Below are 7,574 nucleotides of genomic sequence, written 5' to 3' on the forward strand. Positions count from 1 at the left end.
GCAAATAAGGCAACAGTGCTTGGTCAAAGCAGTCATTGTAAGAATAACTTGTAAAAATTAATTCGCAATTAACTTGGAATCCCATTTAGGTATCTCCCTACTAAATGGTGTACATCTCGAAACTTATGTAATGCTTATCAGGCGATAAATTATGTTTTTATCTATAGACCGTTGATGACATTGACCTATTTAATATGTTTGCAGCCAACATATTTGAACCACGGTTGGACCGGAGTTGTCTTTTTATGAAATATAAATATAAGTGCATGGGATATACCACCTGAAATTCAGGATTCTACCTATTCAAAGAAAACACATAATGCAACTAATACATGTAACTTAAAATAGGACATGTTTCCATCAAAGTAAACTAACACGTCAGGAATACTCTAACTTCAGGATTACACGATTTTTGTGCAATTTAAATTTATTTACTCAAAATTATCATGTTTAAAATAGCCAATGTAAAGAATCATAAATTGAATAGATATATGACTAAATCATCAGTGTAGTCACATCCAAAAGGTTTTGTAGTTAAATTGGTGGAAACATGAATATATTTTCAAACTTTGTGTATAGTTCCCTTTTACTTCAAAATAAGAAATTATCTTTTTTGGACATGTAGATCAATAGCCGTGTTAAGTAAAGTGAAGAAAACAATCACAAATTAGTTTGAAGTTGAGCGAGTCGAACAATCTATTTTCATATGTTAATGATATGAATAGATATTTCATAAAAAACGTCAATTGTCCGAATAAAACGTTTTTGCATTCCAAACCTCAGTATGGCCATTGTCGTTTTTGTATCCTCACGTCGCACTTCAGCGTAATTTTTAAACAGGTAATCGCCTTCGACAGACTGACAACTGCTAATCTCCTCAATTGTTTTGTCCCTTGCCTCCAAATAATCACCAACACTGCCACAGAGGCGTTCACTGTTTCCCTAGTGCTTTGAGTCTTTTTCTTCCAGGAGGAAGTTCAAACCACTTTCATCTAGCTCAGAAAATCATAACAGCGTTATTTCAATTGACCGGTCGTCTGCAAGTAGGCGGCGCGTTCAGTAGCAAGCTCTGCCAACTTGGCTACGCTAATAACTAACGGCATCTTCGGAAACAAGCTCCGCCCACCTGGCGTCTGATTTGCTCGGCAAACATACCCGAAGATGCTGGTGTGTTAGCTCGGGGGTGCGCTAGTTCTCAAGACTAACGCACATGACTAGCGCACAGAAAAGCGAGGTTAAACAAAAAGGAGGTAGGTTGTATTTAACCAGTTTGCTTTCATATAGAATAGAGTAAATAAAGTAGAGGTATGACAAACATATTGTATATGTCTTCAGAAGCTGTTTGGGGAGTTCCTGTTAAACCACCAAAAAGGAATGTTCACTCTTGCCCAATATAGACTTACAAATCAAGAAATCCTCAAAGGTCAAATATAAACGGACTTACCAATCCAGAAATTCCCCAGTAGATCCCCAAAACCGTTTTTGTATTCTGTCCAGTTCCGATAGAAATCGACATCTTCACTTGTTCGTCTCTGTATCACCTGTGTAAATTTTTATCATTGCTTCACTATTTCAATACAACTATGTATTGAATAATATATTCAATGATGATTTATATATTTGTGTCAAATCCTATACATTTTTAAATACAACACATAGATTGACGACTAACTGTGCTCATATCAAAGAACACTTGCATCTTTACGCATCCAAAACATGCATGGTTCAAAATGGACTGGTGATAGGGTGTCCTGAGTTTCCATATTTCGGAGAGTGAGTTACAGTATCAATAGAAATGCAAAGAGAAAATCCTTACTTAATGCCATCATGGGTCGCCTACAACGACTACAGAATATGTATACTAACATATTGTTATGTAATGAGAACCAGAAAAAAAAGAATATTTACTCAGGTCACATAATGTACATTATTACAAAATATTACAATTGATATTCTACGCACAATACCTGAGGTTAGCACTAAATGTTATCAAGGTTATATATTCATTCACTACATTATAGAGGAGTTTGAAGTATTCATACTTACATACCATGGTCCATCAGCCGTGTCCCTATCACAGAACAAATTGATACGTTTGCCTTCAGTTATGATCTCATAGACACCGGATGAGGACTTGACATCAGAGGAATCGCCTACCACTAAATGTTTGAGAAAATCATTTGTTTAGTGACATCATTCGTATATAGAATAAAAGGTAAAAGAAGACAGAGTCAATTGACTCAACGTTGTTCAGGAAATGATGGTCTATGACACGAACTCTCATTTTCAAAGGAATGTCCTGTTTTTGCCCGATCCGTTAAATTGCCTGCACAAGCCAAGACAATGGTTTTATAAAGAATCAAACGAAAGCCCGCTCCGGTGTATCGCCCGCGGGCTATGTACTAGGTTATGAAATACGTGTTCACTATCAGTGAAAACCCTCCCGTTGTAAAAAGTCTCGAGTGACGCAAAATTATGCAATAACTAACTAACGGCATGCTTCTCACCTCAAATAAACAGAAAGAGTGAGTGGGAATATCTTTTTTTTTCAGTCCTAATACCCATTTCTTCATTGCTTTCTGTAATACATGTAATTACCTGTAGGAGTATTTCTCAGTACCAGGCAATTAAGACTCAATACTAACAACACAGACCGAAATTATGCATCCTAATGGACACAATGTTTTCATATGGAGTGAATTTCTGTCTTTAGTGCTTTTCCAGCATAGTGATTGGGAAAATTGTAATGTATTATAATTTACTATACAGATCTGATGTCCGGTAAGGAAAGGGGTATGTATTTAACAATTACAATAACATACAGAAAACAACTTATGCAGAAGCTGGACAGAAGCAGAAACAAAACTACATTTTTTGTTACATTTTCAAGATGTTGAAAAGATACCGCATATTCAAATCATTTTCATTTGCGACGTAGTTATCAGTCTGTAAGAAAGAACTCCAGTATTTCCCATATGTACATGTATCTTGGGTCACAAGTGAAGTCTCCAATTACCAACTTTACCTGAAGTGAAATTATGTTATTTGTAACGTTGATATATTTGCTAACAAACAGTATATTTCAATTGATTTTAAGAATATTGGGATAGAACTGCAGCCATTCCCTCCCAAAAATCTGCACTAAGCTGTTGGTGGCGGCCATGGTTGTTGTGAGGAGTATTCTAAAAATGCCTTTTTTCTCTCTCCCCTGAGTTTTTTTGTTTTCTGGCAAATTATTTGATAAAAAACGAGATTTTTTGTTTTCAAATGGCACTTTGAAATTTTTTTTTTTTTTTTTTTTTAAGATATGTACGTCTTAGTTATTTTAACACATTAAGATATGATTTTAGAAATATACAAGTTGTATTTGTTCAAAATAAGGAATGTCTTTCATTTTATTTTTTTAAGTGAGATAAAAAAATAATCCTTGAAGCTGACAACGCAAGTTAAAAAGCTTTCGTTTAGAAATTAAAAAAAAAATGAAACAATTTCGAAATGTTCCCTATGATAAATATATATATATATCCCGGTCACCGTTTCCAAGGAAGTGACAGATATTTTAGTTGAAGGTTGCTTGGATACGAGACTGTGGATCTGTGCCTATTAAAACGTGTGTGCACGTGAGACTGGCTATCAGTATGTCCATGTCAGATACACTATAAAAAACGTTACGAAACACACGCTTGCCTTTTCTGTTTTCCTTCGAATAGAAGAGGCCATTGACACGTACATGAAGAGGAAAGTATAATAAATGTGTGTAATTCTTTTCAAGAAATAATTAAAAATTCTCTTCTCTTACACGTTATATCTACATATACGTTTTCAGTGAATAGTATGACCAAGTGCACATGGATAAAAAGACGTGTCAACACATATAAAAGAATGCAAACCTTACCTCGGTTTTTACAGGGATGAAATACATTCCTGTGTTATATGCTATTAAAACTATCCCTTCTACGCATAATATTATATATAAGCACGTGTATATCTGACAAGTAATATCAAGCGCGTGTTTATGGCATTCGTAAAACCTCACTCAGCTTCCGAATAGAAATCAACATGGCCACGTTAAATGCAAAGGAAAAAATGTGTGTATTGCAAACTGCTGTATTTTACTGTAAACGGCATAAATAAAAAGGATACATCAAATTACAAATGTCACTGACTCTTGTTATTTTAATTCTACCGAATGCCGTGTTAAATTATCAAATCATTCAAGTCTGTACGCACGTACTTTGTTTACATACAATCCGAAAACCACTCGGGCCTTTCTGGTGATGAAACAAAATACGAAGTAAGACATACTTCGTCGGTTACACCAGCTGTTGATGTAATGATGAAATCTGTATTATTATTAAATAAGTATTTATATAATAATCCGAATTTTTATGTTAATGACCGAAGCGACTAAACAACAACTGTTCTGAATACATAATCACAAAATTAGATGAGCTGACCATACGGGAAAACTGTACGATGTTTACTTGCCGAAATATACGCAATTTAATTCCAATCCAACCCCGCCTCGCAGCTTCAGGTCGCCATCTTTATTAAAATCAAAGCATCTGTGCGTTTGGAAGAGTAAGTACTGCAAAGCTTCTAAATGATCTTGTGATACAAATTTTAAGATTATAATAGAAACGAAATATGGATTTAAAAATAATTTCATTTAAATTCCTTATTCTCAAGGTTAGCAAATAGTAGCAATTATTTACAATGAACTTTAACGTTGTACTCAATACTGATCACGATGCTTTTATTTAGACGTTTTCTATTTCTTTCGCTTCATTTCATTTAAAGAATTGTTTTAGATTTCCCAGTAATTTCGCGGGAAATGAATTTGATGACGTAGGAAGCCCACATGCTATAGAATCAGGCATCTATAGTCAATAAGTGGAGGTTTTGAGTGGATAACACTTCTGTCCATTAGCTATATGACATTTCGTGGCGTCGGTTATTAGAACGTGACCAAGAAAACACGACGATAATAAAAACAGAAGACCATTGAACATTACCGGATTATTTTCGCAATTTTTGAGACACCATTGTGCTAGATTTCAATGGAAAGTAACACTGATTTAATTCATAGCTATCGTATCGTAATCTATATGTAGTTGGGCAAGACCTACTTTCGTTTTACAGTTTACGGATATGGTCATATACATAATTCATCTTCTCAACCATAGTAGAATTACTTCACGGGATAGTTCTATCAAGTATATTTGTACTTCTCATGCACAGGGTGCATCTTTGTTTAAAATTTACTGGTCTGCAGGTGTGATCTGGCTACTCTCAGCAGACCCTCACCCCAGGGTCACGTTACTATCGTATCCCTTTGTAAACACTTCATAATAAATGTATCCACGACTGATTCGTTTGGATTACTACAAATTTCTACCTTCTGGAAGAGACGTGTATATGATGTACCATGTTTACGTGGATGGATACTTCAGCATTTTAATTGCTTTAATATATAAATTCTTATAACCGGTAAGCTTGTAATGATAATAATAATAATATAGTTTTATTAGTTGAGAATCCAAAGTAGCGTGTGCCAAAGTAACGTGTACTACATATTGTATGTCAATTTCGATGATGATCAATAAAACTTTTAACACCTTTAACCTAGGTTTTGGTCATTATTTTTTTCGTATTCCTGTTCATGCAATTTTGGATTAAATCCATGTTTCTAACAAACTGTCATTACATACATAAAATTATTCATCACACTGATGTATTCATAAAGTAAAATTTCAGACATATCACAAAAACTAAAATATTGCGTTGTTTTCAAGCAATTATGGTATTGGGAAATTGTAGTCATGGTTATAAATATCACACAACATACTTCTCCGTGCATCAATTTTTAAATCCATATATACAGATCACTCATGTTTTGTTGTATGCATATATCTGTAATAGGGATGAATTTAGTGTTTTTCTTTTTTAATATGTAAGGTAGTTTGCATGTATTTTACCTTGTGTCGCGCCGTCGTTTACCGTTGTTTCCGTACCTACGCCGTAATCTATTTATGTTGGTTTAATAATACAATTATTTGAATATAAGCGGGACAAGATGATAATATTTCTTTTGTAAGAGTTACGTCCCTTGAATGTACATGTAAGCGTATGTGTAATGACTGTGTGTGACGAAAATGTAATCTGTTGTATTTCTATCTGTTACAGTCAATTAAGTATTTAAATGTATGCTATGTTTGTTTAGTTTGTTCGGTTATTATGCTATATTCTGTTAAGATGTTTAAATGAAAGCATTATTAGGTAAAGTTCACTTATGCTCGATATGTAAACAACGGCCATGTGTGTAGTTTATGTGTACGTTGTTACAGCCTCGTTCTCTGTCACAAATTTCACAATAAAAATAAATAAAGCGTGTTAAATTTAGAGACTGATGTCTCAAGGACTCCTCCGGTCAAGCGTCAAGGCCAGTGGTCATTTTAATGTTAGGAGAGCGTGAATGAGCATCATTGATTGCCATAAATACATGTATGCAACTAGAATTTTAGGTTATTTGGGAGTGCGTGGCTTTAACTAGTCCGATAGATTTCTATCAAACTTAGTAACAGGTTGAAAAGCCCAGTTCAGCCATGTTCGATTGCCATTTTCGCAATCGTTGGATTTATGGCCCGTTTATTGACAAGAGATACTATCTACCTTTTCCACGCAAAAATAGCAGGTTTCCTTCAACTTAGTAGATTTGGCCAAATTCTTAATCTGATAGCGTCGAGAGTGGGAAGAGTCTTATCACTAAAGCGCTACAGTACTTTTAGTACTTTGAATACTTGATACGTCCACATACAAGTAAGGCAGCAGTGTACAGTAGGAATGCCAAATTCTGAAAAATATGGCACATGTTTTCGAAATGTAAACATTTTTTTCTGTGATGTAAGAACTGTGAATATCCTGGTAGCTAGCAACTTTAACATTGCTAAAGAATTGCATTTTATTTTTTTATTTTTTTTTCCTGAATTCTCTTTGAAATTAAATATCTCTTTCCCAAAGACAGAGTTAATCTTGTTTTGACTTATGATGTACATAAAGTTTTCCCGCTATCTTACCTTTACTGTGAGCTTCCATTTTTCGCTGTAGGCAAAACTAAATTTCCTGTGTAACACACTATCGGAAAATCCGGAAATTTAAAATCCGGAACCAATTTATTTATATTAGTTTTAACAAATGTAAAGCCTGTATGCACTACTTCATACTGAATTTACCAATTATAGTGTACATTAATTTTTTTTGTTTTATATTTTTGTATGCATATCATAATACAGGAGTTTTTTGCTTTACAAAAAAATTGCCCATGGCGAGGCTGTCCTACTGTAGTGTGCTACCTAAATGCGTATATCATATTCCGGCTCAAACAGCAATGTCAGTACCTGATTTTACACCAGGGAAACTAAAAAGAAATACTTGCATTTAACAGTTATCGTATAATGTTTTATAGTGTTTTGGTAAAAAAAAAAGGGGGGGGGGGGGGGGGGGGTTGGCCTAAAGAATTGTAGACACTTAAAGAACCACTCACAAACACATTGCTTTGTGCCATCAAAATTGGT

The sequence above is a fragment of the Pecten maximus genome, chromosome 9 (genome assembly GCF_902652985.1).
Source record: "Pecten maximus chromosome 9, xPecMax1.1, whole genome shotgun sequence".
Taxonomy (NCBI): domain Eukaryota; kingdom Metazoa; phylum Mollusca; class Bivalvia; order Pectinida; family Pectinidae; genus Pecten; species Pecten maximus.